The following is a 12,236-nucleotide window of genomic DNA, read 5'->3' as shown; positions in this document are numbered from 1 at the left end:
TTCGCCACTAACACAGGAAATCTTAACTCGCATTTTAAAATAACACGCTGCATTTTAGAGACAGGCGAGACTTATTCGTTAGGTCTGGTGAAACGTTTTACCGACCTCAGCGATCACTCTGTTGGGGGACTGTGGGGGGTAATGTACAGTACGCTGAAAAGACGCGCAAACGTGGAAGCGGCTGCCTTCCTTGACTATGAAAAGGTTTCCCTACCTAGCCAGACAAGGGCTGTGACTTACAGAAGTACAGGGTTATAGGCGCCGAAGGTCTCGCGTCATAAGCTGTTAAAGTGCAATATGGGCAGCTGATTTTCATCTGCCTAGTAAAACATTCAGTGAAAATTAAAAAAAAAAAAACATCTCAAATTCAGGTTTTCTTCCACGGGCTGAGCTGCCAAATACAAGACAGTGCTTCGTCACACTCGCTGGCTGCGTTTACGGACTCACGTTAAACCTACGTGGAAATAGACCATTAAGGCATCTCATAACGTAATTGTAACGCTGGATTTGTCAGGAAAATCCCAGACGTGAAATGCTGATAAACCTACACGTTATTTCACGTGAAGCTTGAAATCATTAGCCTAAGTATAGCCTACTGCAGCACTTCTACAAAACAAAGTCAGAAGCTACTGAATACCTGGTGCAATTATATCAAAGCCCCGATTGGGTCATTGTAAGTAATTGTTAAGCCATTATTACTAAATCTTCCACTATTGCATATTATAGAGAAACGGGAACCACTGGCGCTTTTGCAATTTAAACATCCTATTTATAACTTATTTGTTTCCACTTCTCCGTATATAAAGATAGGTGTTTCTTTTCGATACCCAAGAGAGATACACCTAATATAAAAAAGGCCTTAAAACCTAGCGTCTTCACTGCAAAGCAGCCTGTGTTAGTTGTAAGGACACACGTGAAGATCCGCGCCCTCTGGGGCTGAGAAAATTGCACATATTATTTAATTATTATTGACGTCCACAACGACGAATTAAAGGTTTTAAACAAATCTGATGTTCAATAAGCATTATGGTGGTTTGAAAAAATGTTTTATACTTCTAATTTTATGAAAATGATATGATTATGAAATTTTCTAGATAGTTTCGATATAGCGTCTTGTTTTCCTTAAAAAAAAACAAATTGGAATGGATGGAGCAAAGAACCACCTCGAAAATTAAAGCAAGAACCAACAAAAGGTAAATCGGAGCGCTTAGTGACACTGCAGACTAGTAAGCGACACGCCAAGTCGTTGAATGACACGCCAGGCCGGTAAGCGACACGCCGGTCCGTCCCCCGGCACGCAGCCCATTCCTTTTATAGTTATGAGCCGCCCCTGACGCGCACGGCCGTGTCCGGACCTGCAGGGCTGAGACAATGACGTTTAAGAACAGCCAGCCCGGAAAGAGAGAGCGGAGAGAGAGACAGACAGCAAGGAGCGCACGGAGAGCGCATAGAGCTGAGCACCGGGAGCGCAGCACGGACAGCTCAGCGCCGGGAGCGCGGACAGCGGAGCGCCCAGCACCGGGAGCGCGGAGGACGGAGAGCACAGCGCCGGGACTGCCCTGTGGCGGCGGCTCCCCGTTTCTCCAGCATCGAATCCCGAGGTAGGCATAGCGCCCCCGGGTCGTTCGCCGTGCGGAGTTCGGCGCTGATTTCCGCCACCACGAACGCTTGTGCGCGGAAGCGAGCTGCGTCCCACAAAGGCATGTGGCACCGGGCACTGTGCATCGGGCAACAGACCATAAATTCGGTGTCCGCAATTTAAGAATAATGACTAATCTGACGGATCCTAGATCGATGCCGAAGACACTCGATGCGACTGCGGACATTACCCCGGCGCTGCACTTCCTAATTCACTTTCAGTATCCCGATGTGCTACTCCACAGTTAATATTAACAACTACGAGAGGTTTGAATCCCTCTGAGCTTAACCATTTAGGGTAAAAACGGCACAGTACGGGAACTTATTTCTCAGATTGAACGTTCACCTTTATTTACCACTGTTATCATTTAGTTCCGTTCGTTGTAATAAAACCAAAGTAGCCAATATTATCTATAGATTTGTATCATTATTCGGTGGGTCCAGCAAACGCGACTCCCTTGGTTCCGCAGCGATGTTAGTGACTGGGTACTTAAGCAGCCTGCAGCCCACTATTCTGTGCACTTCCTCTTGCCAAGGCACGCCTGTGTTTCATACACAACACGCCGTTTCCTCCTGCTCTCCCCGGCGCCGAGTTTGCTTCAACGTGAACTTTGCAGAACTGAACCCAGACCTGCACCGTCCCGCGCCGCGCAGTTTTCGCAAAACAATTTGTTGTAAGGCAGGGAACAAACAATGCCTTGTGGTGTTTGCACTGAAAAAAAGCACAGGCAGCAGCCTAATGAATTTACCCCACGTATTTTGACACCTCCTGCTGGGGTTAACAGCATGACGTACAGATACACCAAACACACAGAATGACTCCGCACACACACTAAATGTTAAACTGTGCAGTGAAACACTTCTTTTGTAAATTCTTACAGCTAGTTCCACTTGGTGGCTCGGTGGATACCACTGCAATCTCACACCTCAGGAGTTCAGGGTTAGAATCTCACTTCGGCCAACTTTAAATTCCCCTTAATTCACAAGTGTGTTTGTGTGTGTGTGTGTGTGTGTGTGTGTGTGTCCTGTATGCCTGGAGGGTGCACTTCAGCCTTCTGTTCTCTTCTGCCTGTGATGCCCATCCCCCCACCCCTAGCGAGACCAAGGAGGAGAAGGATGGATGGATGGAACTGGGTAATGTTAATTATATCATTTTCAGTATCTGCTTGCACAGTCAGTGTTGTGGGAATTCAAGGTGTACCCTGGGTTCATTAAAGATGTGGGCCAGGCTGAGGTGGTGAGTCACTGAGGGCAGGTTTGCCGCACCCTCTGCTTGGATTTGGGTCGCCTTCCACCCTCCCACAACCTCAGTGGCTTCTGAAACAGGTGGTCCCCAGCCCGATCATGCTGTGACACTTATAGGACACTGAGTCCCGGCAGCTTTCCGGGGCTGAGACTCTCTGCGGCTCCTGCCTAGTTTGTTTATCAAAGGATGCTTCGAGAAAGGTGCATATCCTCGAGTGTTTTATAATACCTGGGCATTTCGTGCTTCGCTCGCCTTGGGTCCCACTCACATCCAAACAGAAGTGTGATGGCATGTACGTAGCACAACCCTGAGGCTTTCTGCTTCACAGTGGGTTTCAGACGGGATTTCCCGCTGTACGTTTGTCAGTGAGCGCAGAGTCACAGTCTTTCCAAAGAGGACGTGGGCCTTGAGAATTTGCTGGGTCATAAGGGTCCTTTGTGCAGCTTACCATGCTGTGCCGTTGATGAACACGAGCCCTCATTTCGGGTCAGCGCTGTTACATGCCATTTCTTTTTCTCTGAAATTGCGCCTGGCACACCTCTCTGTGCTGGCGGACAGACATGGTCATTAGGTGCCGGTCATGTGACCGGCCTTTGTTGTTTTAATGCAAGCTTAAGTGCCCCATTCTGTTTAATGGAAGCACTTAAAATGGGCTGGTGCGGTGCAGGACTCGAGCCGGAGTCATTCATCGATTTGCATTCTTGGTTCTGCGCTAGGATTTGCATGTGAGGAGTCTGGCAGGGGCGGGCAGGGGGAGTGAGGGTGAGTCCACACTGAAGGACATACAGCACGGCGTGTGAGCGGTGAAAATGAAGTAGGGTGGTAATGGCACGGGACAGGCCACGCTCGTGAAAGTTCGGGGCTCACAGACAATGCGACGCATTGTTTCTTGGATTCTTTTTTTACTTGATGCATTACAGAATATTCACACCTCACCATAACCTCCAGCCATTGAAATGCTGCTGTCGCAGGGGGGAGAAGATTTGGGGTGAGAGAAAGCAGTTTATAACCACGGGGCGAGACCTGTGTGCTGGAGATCAATCTAAAACTACCTAAGACTTTCCCATCAAGAAATTCAAGCAATTTCTTACTTGACTGAGCAGGCTTAAAGGAATTATTAAAAAAAAAAAAAAACACCACTAGAACCTGGATTACAGCCCTCTGGACCTGCATGTAAACACCTCCACCCTCTACGCTGTGAGGGCAGGCACAGAGCCAGCTCCCAGCAAAACTAAGCAGTTTGTGTGCCTGCTGCTTATTGGCTGGGAGTATATGCTTTAGTGGTGCGGATTGGTGGATTTCCTTGGGAAACACTTTACTATGACTTTATGGTTTCTCATTTCCTAAGAACAAAGGAACTCTCGTCACCTCCAGTGTGGGGGTCTTGTGCCTGTGCTCATCATGTTTCTGCAAGGCCCGGGTGCAAGAACACTACTTTCACTTTTTAGCGTAGTGATCACCTGTGCCAGCATTTCAGGGGACACACTCGCTGAGGCTGAAAGTGCACATTTGCTTTTTCTCTTGAACTGACTGAAATGATCACACTTGCTGACTGGAGAAATTAACTAGTGCCAGTAATAGATCTGGTTCAGTGAAATCCAGAGGTCCTGGATTTCCCCACAGAGACTAGGAGCTGGTTTTAGGGAGCGTAGGTTGAGGCATCGGCTTGGCATGGGTCCCATGAGCCTTGCCCTTCTCGCCAAGGGAAGTCCTGCTCATGGTGGAGCTCAGAGCCGTCGCTGAGGCCAGATGCTGGAGATCTGCAGGGAGATGAAAGGACTTTGGCTGAAGCTGAAGATTGTGTAAGGAAATGTCTCATCAGGGGGCCTCCAGAATACACCGGCACTTCCGCCGTTTGGTCTGGCTATGAATAACTGAAACTGAATTTGCTTTCTTGGAGTTAGTTCTGTCAGGTTGAATTCTTTCTTTAAGCCTTTAGATGGGATGCTGAATGTCCCAGAGGCACAGCCCTGAAATTTACCCCGAAGGTGCTTATCAGTTACTGAATCTACGTGTGGATTTATATTTAGCTGCTAGACAAACAGTTTTAGGACAACAGCTGGACCGAAGGATGGAATGAACTAGGGCTAGTAATCTGTATAAATCTGGTGTATCCTTAAGCTTAGTAAACTTGGTTAGCGGAACACGCCACGTGCGACTGTTTCGGTAAATCATGGAAGCGATAAGCGCTGAAGTCAAGAAAGGGACAGATCAGCAGCCACAACGTCTTCTAAAAGAATAGATATTGTGCATGAACAAGGTGGTGTGGCGCTGCTTTTGATGATAAAAGTCTGACGTTTTTTTTTTTCTTTTTGTAAATATAGTTTTCATTTTTTTTCAGTTGACAAATTATTTTCTTTTATTTAGTGTCATTTTTCGTTTCAGTTTTAGTTTACGAGTCCCAACAAGCCCAATGCACACGAACACACACTGGCACCGTCAATCCACGTAGAATAAGCCCAGATTTTAGCCTAAACATTTTTCAAACACTTATTCAATGGAGATTCTAAGGTAGCAGGCAACTTCATGGCTTTATGCCTTTAATAATGACTGTATTTAGCAGCTACAAGGACACAAGATATTAAAAAAAGCTCTCTGTACTAATGGTAATTTAATAAGCATAAATAGATTTGCTTATTTTGGCGTTCCCGAATAGCATCTGTATGTTTTCTCTTCAGCAGCTTGTGCATAACGCCTGTTCCCCTGTAGTATGCCATTGGACTTTGCAGAGTTTAAAACCACCTTTTTTGTTATTATTGAACAAAAAATTATTACATAGTGATATGAAAGTTTTGAAGTATTTTAGAAATCATAATGGTAATTTCATTAAAATAAAATAAAAAAAAATGATGCATCGATTTTAAAATATTCGACGTCAACTAAACACGGCAGCCCTAAAATGAACTACACATACTGTCCGATGTTAAGATGACTCGGGCCTGGGAGGACATGCAGAATCTGCTTTGTTTGTAATAAATTCCTGGTGTTGATGAGATCTTTCTGGATGCGGAAGACATCAGCTTGTTCTGTCCAAAGTTGTTTGTTGGTGTGTGGCTTAGTGGGTTAGATTACTGTGCTTGTGATCAGAAGGTTGTTTGTTCAAATCCCTGAGTTGGTTGAGTGGTTTCACCATTAGACCCTTCAGTAAGGCTTTTGACTGCGAAATGCTCCAGCCGCTGTCTGACCATGCTTTCTCAGAATGTCAGCCAGTTTGCAATAAGACATTAGCCAAATAAATGCAATGTAAAATGTTTGTGTTTCATATAGGACTGATGGGTGTGTCGTCACGTGGAGCAAACAGGTGGCTTCCTGTCTGTAGTGTTTTTCACAGTAGCAGATGTGGCAGATAAACCAGTCAAGCCCCAAAAAAGCAGGCCCTGTGTTGGGTTTGTCACTATCCTGAGAATGAAGGACCACACTGGGTTGACCTGTTGTGTTTACGTGTGAAGTTCTGAATGTCTTTGATGGACTAAATCAGCTGTACTTAACGGTTTAACGGCTGTGAACACTAATACTGTGCTTTTCTCCACCCTCAAATTGTGTTTGTTACAGAGCAGAGAAGGTTTTGCCACTGAAGGGGTTTGTGTGAAGGTGTGCGAGCAGTAAACCAACTTAATTGTGTTTTGCTCCTCCAAGCTGCCCATGTTGAGATCAGTAATAAATAACTGATCCTTGATCCAATAGTCATTAGAGAAAGGCTATTGTCTGTGTTATATTGTGCTTTAATGCCCCTACTCTGAGCAGTGATAAGACATGTTTGGCTAATGGTCTATGTTAGCTGTGTACTTTAGCAGCTGTCAGTCCATGTTAGCAGTGCACTTTAGCCGCTATCAGCTACTATACCTTCTTAGCAGTGTACTATAGCAGCTATCAGCTATCGGTCCATGTTAGCGGCGTACAACAGTAATCAGCTATCGGTCCATGTTAGCATACTATAGCAGCTATCGGCTACCATTCCTTATTAGCGCCTTACTATAGCAGTCCATTTTAGTGGCTATTTTAGCAGCTGTTAGCTACCAGTCCATGTTGGCAGCGTACTTTAGTACCTGTCAGTCTGTCGGTACGTTTCCACCGCACCATTAAGAACCATACTTTTCGTAGCATACTTTTGGTACTTTCGCTTTTCCTTTGATTTCTGGTTGAGTAACAGTATCAAAAGTCCCAGTACTGAAAGTGCCAAAACCAGCAAGGGTACTTCGACACGTTCTTTGTCGATTGGTTATGTAAATCGCCTGCCGCTGAAACACAATACAAACACCACCTTGAAAACATTTCCGAACTCAGAAAATAATGATGAACTAAGTAAAAAAAAATGATGTGATTCGGTCGTAAGAACATATACAACAAAAGATCCGGATGACATGACAAGGAATTAAAAAGTATTTTGTTGAATATACTAATACAGCATGCATACTGTATATAGTAGAGGTGTAACAATACATCGATTTGTATCGATATATCGATTCAACGGCAAACGATCTGATGCATCGATGTGACCGCATAAATATAGATACATGCGTTTTTATTTTCTCGCCTGTTCCAGTATTGTTTTCATGATCCACTCCGACATATACATGGTCTACACCAGGGGTGCCCAATACGTCGATCGCGATCTACTGGTCGATTGCAAAGGTAGTGTGGGTAGATCATATGGCATAAAAAATAGAGGATGGATGACACGTTCAACCGCGCCAGCTGCTGCAAGCTACCGAGTCGCCTCGTTAGCCTCCAATTTATTTCTACTAAACTTAAGAAAGTGTATAAAAATGAATGGGGGAGCTGGACCAAGTAAGAAGCCAAAAACCTACCACTTTTTTTCCACCATGTCATATTCGAAGTGCATTTGCCTCATCTGTCAGTCTACCGTTGCTATTCCGAAGAAGGGAAATGTGGAGTGGCATTTTCGGACTGTTCATGAAAACTACGACATTAACTTCCCTCTGAAAAGCGAGCTGAGAAAGAGAAAGGTGAAGGAACTAAAATCCCAGTTCAATTCAAAAATACTTTATTCATCCCAAAGGGAAATTATTATTATTATTATTATTATTATTAATAAAAATTAGTACTATTATTATTATTATTAATAATAATAATAATAATAATAATAATAATAAATAATAATAATAAATAATAATAATGTTAAAGAATACTCAATATTTTATACATAAATATATGTTTTGCATTTTTATAGTAGGTAGATCATTTTTACTTGGTCATTTATAAGTAGCTCGCAAGCTAGCGTACCTTCAGAGCGTGTGTTTAGTACGGCAGGTGACATAGGACGCTACACTCAGAGCACACAATCTCCTGAACACATTGACCATTTAATTTTTCTTTAAAAAAAAAAAAAAAAAACCTCTCATAGCAGAATACTGACATACTTGTTTCACTGCAGAAGTCAGTCTATTGATCTTCCTCATTCTACATGTCTGTCCATGCAATGTTTTTTATTTCACGTTATTGCACTTTATTTTAATTGTTATTGTTGTATCCCAGCGTAGGGCGAGCGAGCCGGGAACGAGGAATCAGGGTCAGGCAGACAGAAATCCAACTGTCTCGGGGGGGTTATTGCAAGCACAGCACACAACACGGGGAAAACTTCAGTGACAGATCTGGGCGACAGACTCTGACGTGGACTTAAATACACAGGACTAGACGAAACAATGAGAAACAGCTGGGAACAATCGGGATTGCACACGAAGTTAATGAGGGGCGTAGCACACAATTCTGGGTCATACGAGCAGGTCATGACGGTTATGGACATACTTTTGGTTACACTTGTGCTTGTCTGGAGAAGACTTGATTAAAAAAAAAATTAGTCACCATGTTAATCTACATCCATCCAAAGTTTTTATTATTACTGTACCTTATTGCACTTTATTTTGCTTGATTTATGGGACATACTTGACTACACTAGATTTTGTTTACAGTTCCCAATAAAATATGATAATTATATTTGCCTTTTTTAATTCATTGAAATGTAAAGGATTGTGGGAAATTTCATCATTCCGACTACTATCCCCAGTATTGAAATGAATCGTATTGTATCGTGGGAATTTCTGAGGTATCAAAAAAAATCGAACCATTGGCTTAAGGAATCGATATTGTATCGCATCGCGAGGAAAGCTGTGATTTATACCCCTAATATATAGTGTGCTGTCCTAACGATGTGATTATGATATAAATATAGAGATGTGATTTTGTTGTAATAAATATCCGGATATTTATAAAACAAAGGAGGAGCTCAGAAATTTTTCACAAACCCGTCTTCGAGTGATTTAAACGGATTATGATTGTCTCGGAGAACATATGCGGCGCTCATGCAGAAGCAGCGGAAACTGATTTATAAACATATAAGAATCGATAAAAGGAAAAATACTGAAAATTGCAAAGCTTTCTCGAAGAACCAAAAGTATGGTACTTGGTGCAGTGGAAAAATGCCCATATGTTAGCAGTGTATTGTAGCAGCTATCAGCTATCACTCCATGTCAGCGGCATACTTTAGCCTGGTGAATACACTCTGCAAGAGCTCACCCTGGGATTTTCCGTAACAGTTTTATATTAAATGTGATTCTACAGTAGGGTTCCCCAATTGTAGTCCTGGTGGAACAGTCTGCAATACAGTTTGCAGATTTCCCTGCTCCGATACGCCGTAGCCAGCTCACCAGTGAATTGTCCGGTTTAGTAGGTGTGTTTGAGCAGAGATCTGCACACTGTTGTAGAGTAGCCCTCCAGGCTTTCAGCATTGCTACAGCAGTTGAGCACAGCTGACTGTGTCATTTGGAGTAAGAGAAAATCCATTCATCCTTTTTCTGAAAATGCTTGTCTTAATCCTGGGTCACGGGGGGTCCGGAGCCTATCCCGGCAGGGAAACACCCAGGATGGGGCACCCAAAGATTAAATCTTACCTACAGAACTGATAGCTTTTTCTCTAAGATTCTTTGCAGCTTTTTTTTTTGAAGCCTGGTATTCCGGTGGACGACTGACTTCTCAGTTAAATGCACCATTGCTAGTCGTAAGGAGTAGCATGCAAATGCGATGGAAATCAAGCGAGGGCACAGCTGAAATTGCATGCAAATGAACAGCATCAGCGCTAAGGCTGGAGCAATGGTGCCGGGATGTGGGGTTCCCTCTTTTACTATCTCTGACTGCAGACCTGTGTGTTGTCATGCAAATAACTGCATGCATGCTCTGGTAGTGCTGCATCCTGTGGGACCAGCACCTGCAGGACTGCTGTGTGACTCTGCAGGCCTGCTGTGTGACTCGAGCCTCAGCTGAAGGCTGCACGGCTTCTGTCTGGCTGATCTGTCATGGCCAGTGGGTGATGTGTGGCTCTCAAGCTAACAATTTTTCGTTTTGGGAACGTTTGCCGAACGTTATGATTAAGGTGGGGAATCGTTCAAAGCGTCCAGTTTTCCTGATGTTCCCAGAATGTTATCCCACTACGATAACTACTACTGCAACTAATACAGTGATACCTTGGAACATAATTTGTTCCAAGAAGGCTGGTCTGGTTGCAATCTGATCAAGGTCTAAGTCGATTTTCAACATAAGAAGTATTGTAAATGGATTAAATCCATTCCAGACCCCAAAATGATTGCCTATTTAAACTTATCTACCTACTAAATAATGATAAAAAGCATTACCAATCAATATAAAACTAATGCACACATGAAAAAGCACACAGCACAGGACCGTGTGTGACTCAGTGGGCTAAACCTGTGTGCCTGTAATCACAAGGTCGCCGGTTCAAACCCAACCTCAGCACGTCTGCGGTTCCTTGAGCAAGACCCTCAACCCCCAGCTCCCTGGGCGCCGCTACAGGTGGCTGCCCTTTGCGGACAGCTTACTCTACAAAGCGCAAGTTGAGGGAGGCGTAAAGACAATTTCCCCATGGGGATCAATAAAGTATGAATTATTACATATAGAACAATAAACATGACATAAATGACAATCCCACATTCTGAAGCGAGAGCAGACACACGTGCACCACCATCTCGCTCTAATTTCCTTTTTAAGTCCTACAGTTACTCATTACTTTCCACTTTCGTAGGGGCCATAATTACTGTATCACTAAATGTACTGCAGATAAAGCACAAAAAAATCACACCGAACACAGGAACTCTGCTTTCGCACGTCGGACTCAGTCGAGAGGGACTGTGAGACTGAGAGCGATTCAGAAGCATAAGCTTCCCAGTAGGTCCGTCTGCCTTTGTGTAAAGCCAACAGAGACGTGTTTTAATCTATACAAGTTTTAGCAGGTCTGTGTTATTTTGTTGTGCTTTGAGTCTTTGGTCGAGCTGTGGCTAGATTTTTATCAACCGACCCATTTGAGGTCCGATTTGGTAGAGTAGAGTAGGTTCACAAAGCACTTGGTAGACAAGCAGGTAACACTGCAGCTTTGCATCTCCAAGGCTATGGGCCAAAGGCTGGTCATTGATTTGTATTATACATATATAGCATGATTATAAAATAATATTTTTATTATAACATTAACATTTTCAGCATAACATTATTGCCTGAACATCCTTTTAATGTAGTCATGTTCACACTGAGAGAACCTTTGTTAACTTTTTTTCCACATTTTACATTTTATGTTGATGTTACAATAAGAAGGTTTTCTGCCAACATTGAGAAGACCTTCACATAACATTGGCCCACGTTCTGGGAACTTTAGCTGCCTCATTTTGTTAGGTCTCCGTGCCTGTGATCGGAAGGTTGCTGGTTTGAGTCCCGTCCTTAGCAGAATAGTCCCAGCTCCCTTAGGTCTTTCATTATGGGCCCTACCCCCTGAAAGACTCCGGGGGTGCCAGATAAATGGCCTGAGCCTGTACTCACACCCAAAGGTTCACCCTCACCAGTACATATGTATATGTCTCGAAAGAGCAAGACAGGAAGTGTTATAATGTATAAATGGCAAATAAAAGATCACTTAATTTTTCTTCAACCAGCTGTCAGGTTGCACGTGCAGATCCACCTACTCGGGGCTGCCAAGGCTGCAGTCCATGCCTGGCAGCTCGGGCGTTTGGAGTGTCACCCACGCAGATTTCAAAGGGACCTTTGGACTCAATAGAGGAGAGGAGGCTCTGCTCTGAGACTTTTGCTGACTGTCTAAAGGGACTCGCACTGCTCTTTGGACTATAGTAAGGCATGTGTGTGCGTGGTGTGTCTGAAGACTGGGTGCCTACAGGACCTCTGAGTTGATTCCGCTCGATCCCTGCTGAGGTGGGGGCTTAACCCTAACCCTGTCCTCCTGTAAAACTCGCCTTGGCACAGTAGGGTCTTGCTCAGTGGGCCCCAACATACCTGCAGGACAGCCCGTCACCTTTCCCAACGTGTAAAGCTGTCCGTC

The 12,236-nt window shown here is 44.0% G+C and overlaps 1 protein-coding gene across 3 annotated transcripts in view; it reads left to right on the top strand.

The window, feature by feature from the left end:
* Positions 1 to 1,382: 1,382 nt before the first annotated feature.
* Positions 1,383 to 12,236, top strand: part of LOC111846222 (CYFIP-related Rac1 interactor B) — a 38,505-nt gene continuing 27,651 nt past the window's right edge. For 2 of the 3 annotated variants that reach the window (XM_072711274.1, XM_072711273.1), the window contains exon 1: positions 1,384 to 1,601. The gene's annotated coding sequence lies outside the window, so the exon portion shown is untranslated. Of the gene's footprint in view, positions 1,602 to 12,236 lie in introns of all 3 variants that reach the window. The other variant, XM_072711275.1, reaches the window with a different exon arrangement.

Source organism: Paramormyrops kingsleyae, chromosome 4 (assembly GCF_048594095.1).
Source record: "Paramormyrops kingsleyae isolate MSU_618 chromosome 4, PKINGS_0.4, whole genome shotgun sequence".
Taxonomy (NCBI): domain Eukaryota; kingdom Metazoa; phylum Chordata; class Actinopteri; order Osteoglossiformes; family Mormyridae; genus Paramormyrops; species Paramormyrops kingsleyae.
Note: the sequence above shows the minus strand (reverse complement) of the source record. Positions and strands in the feature narration are given on the sequence as shown.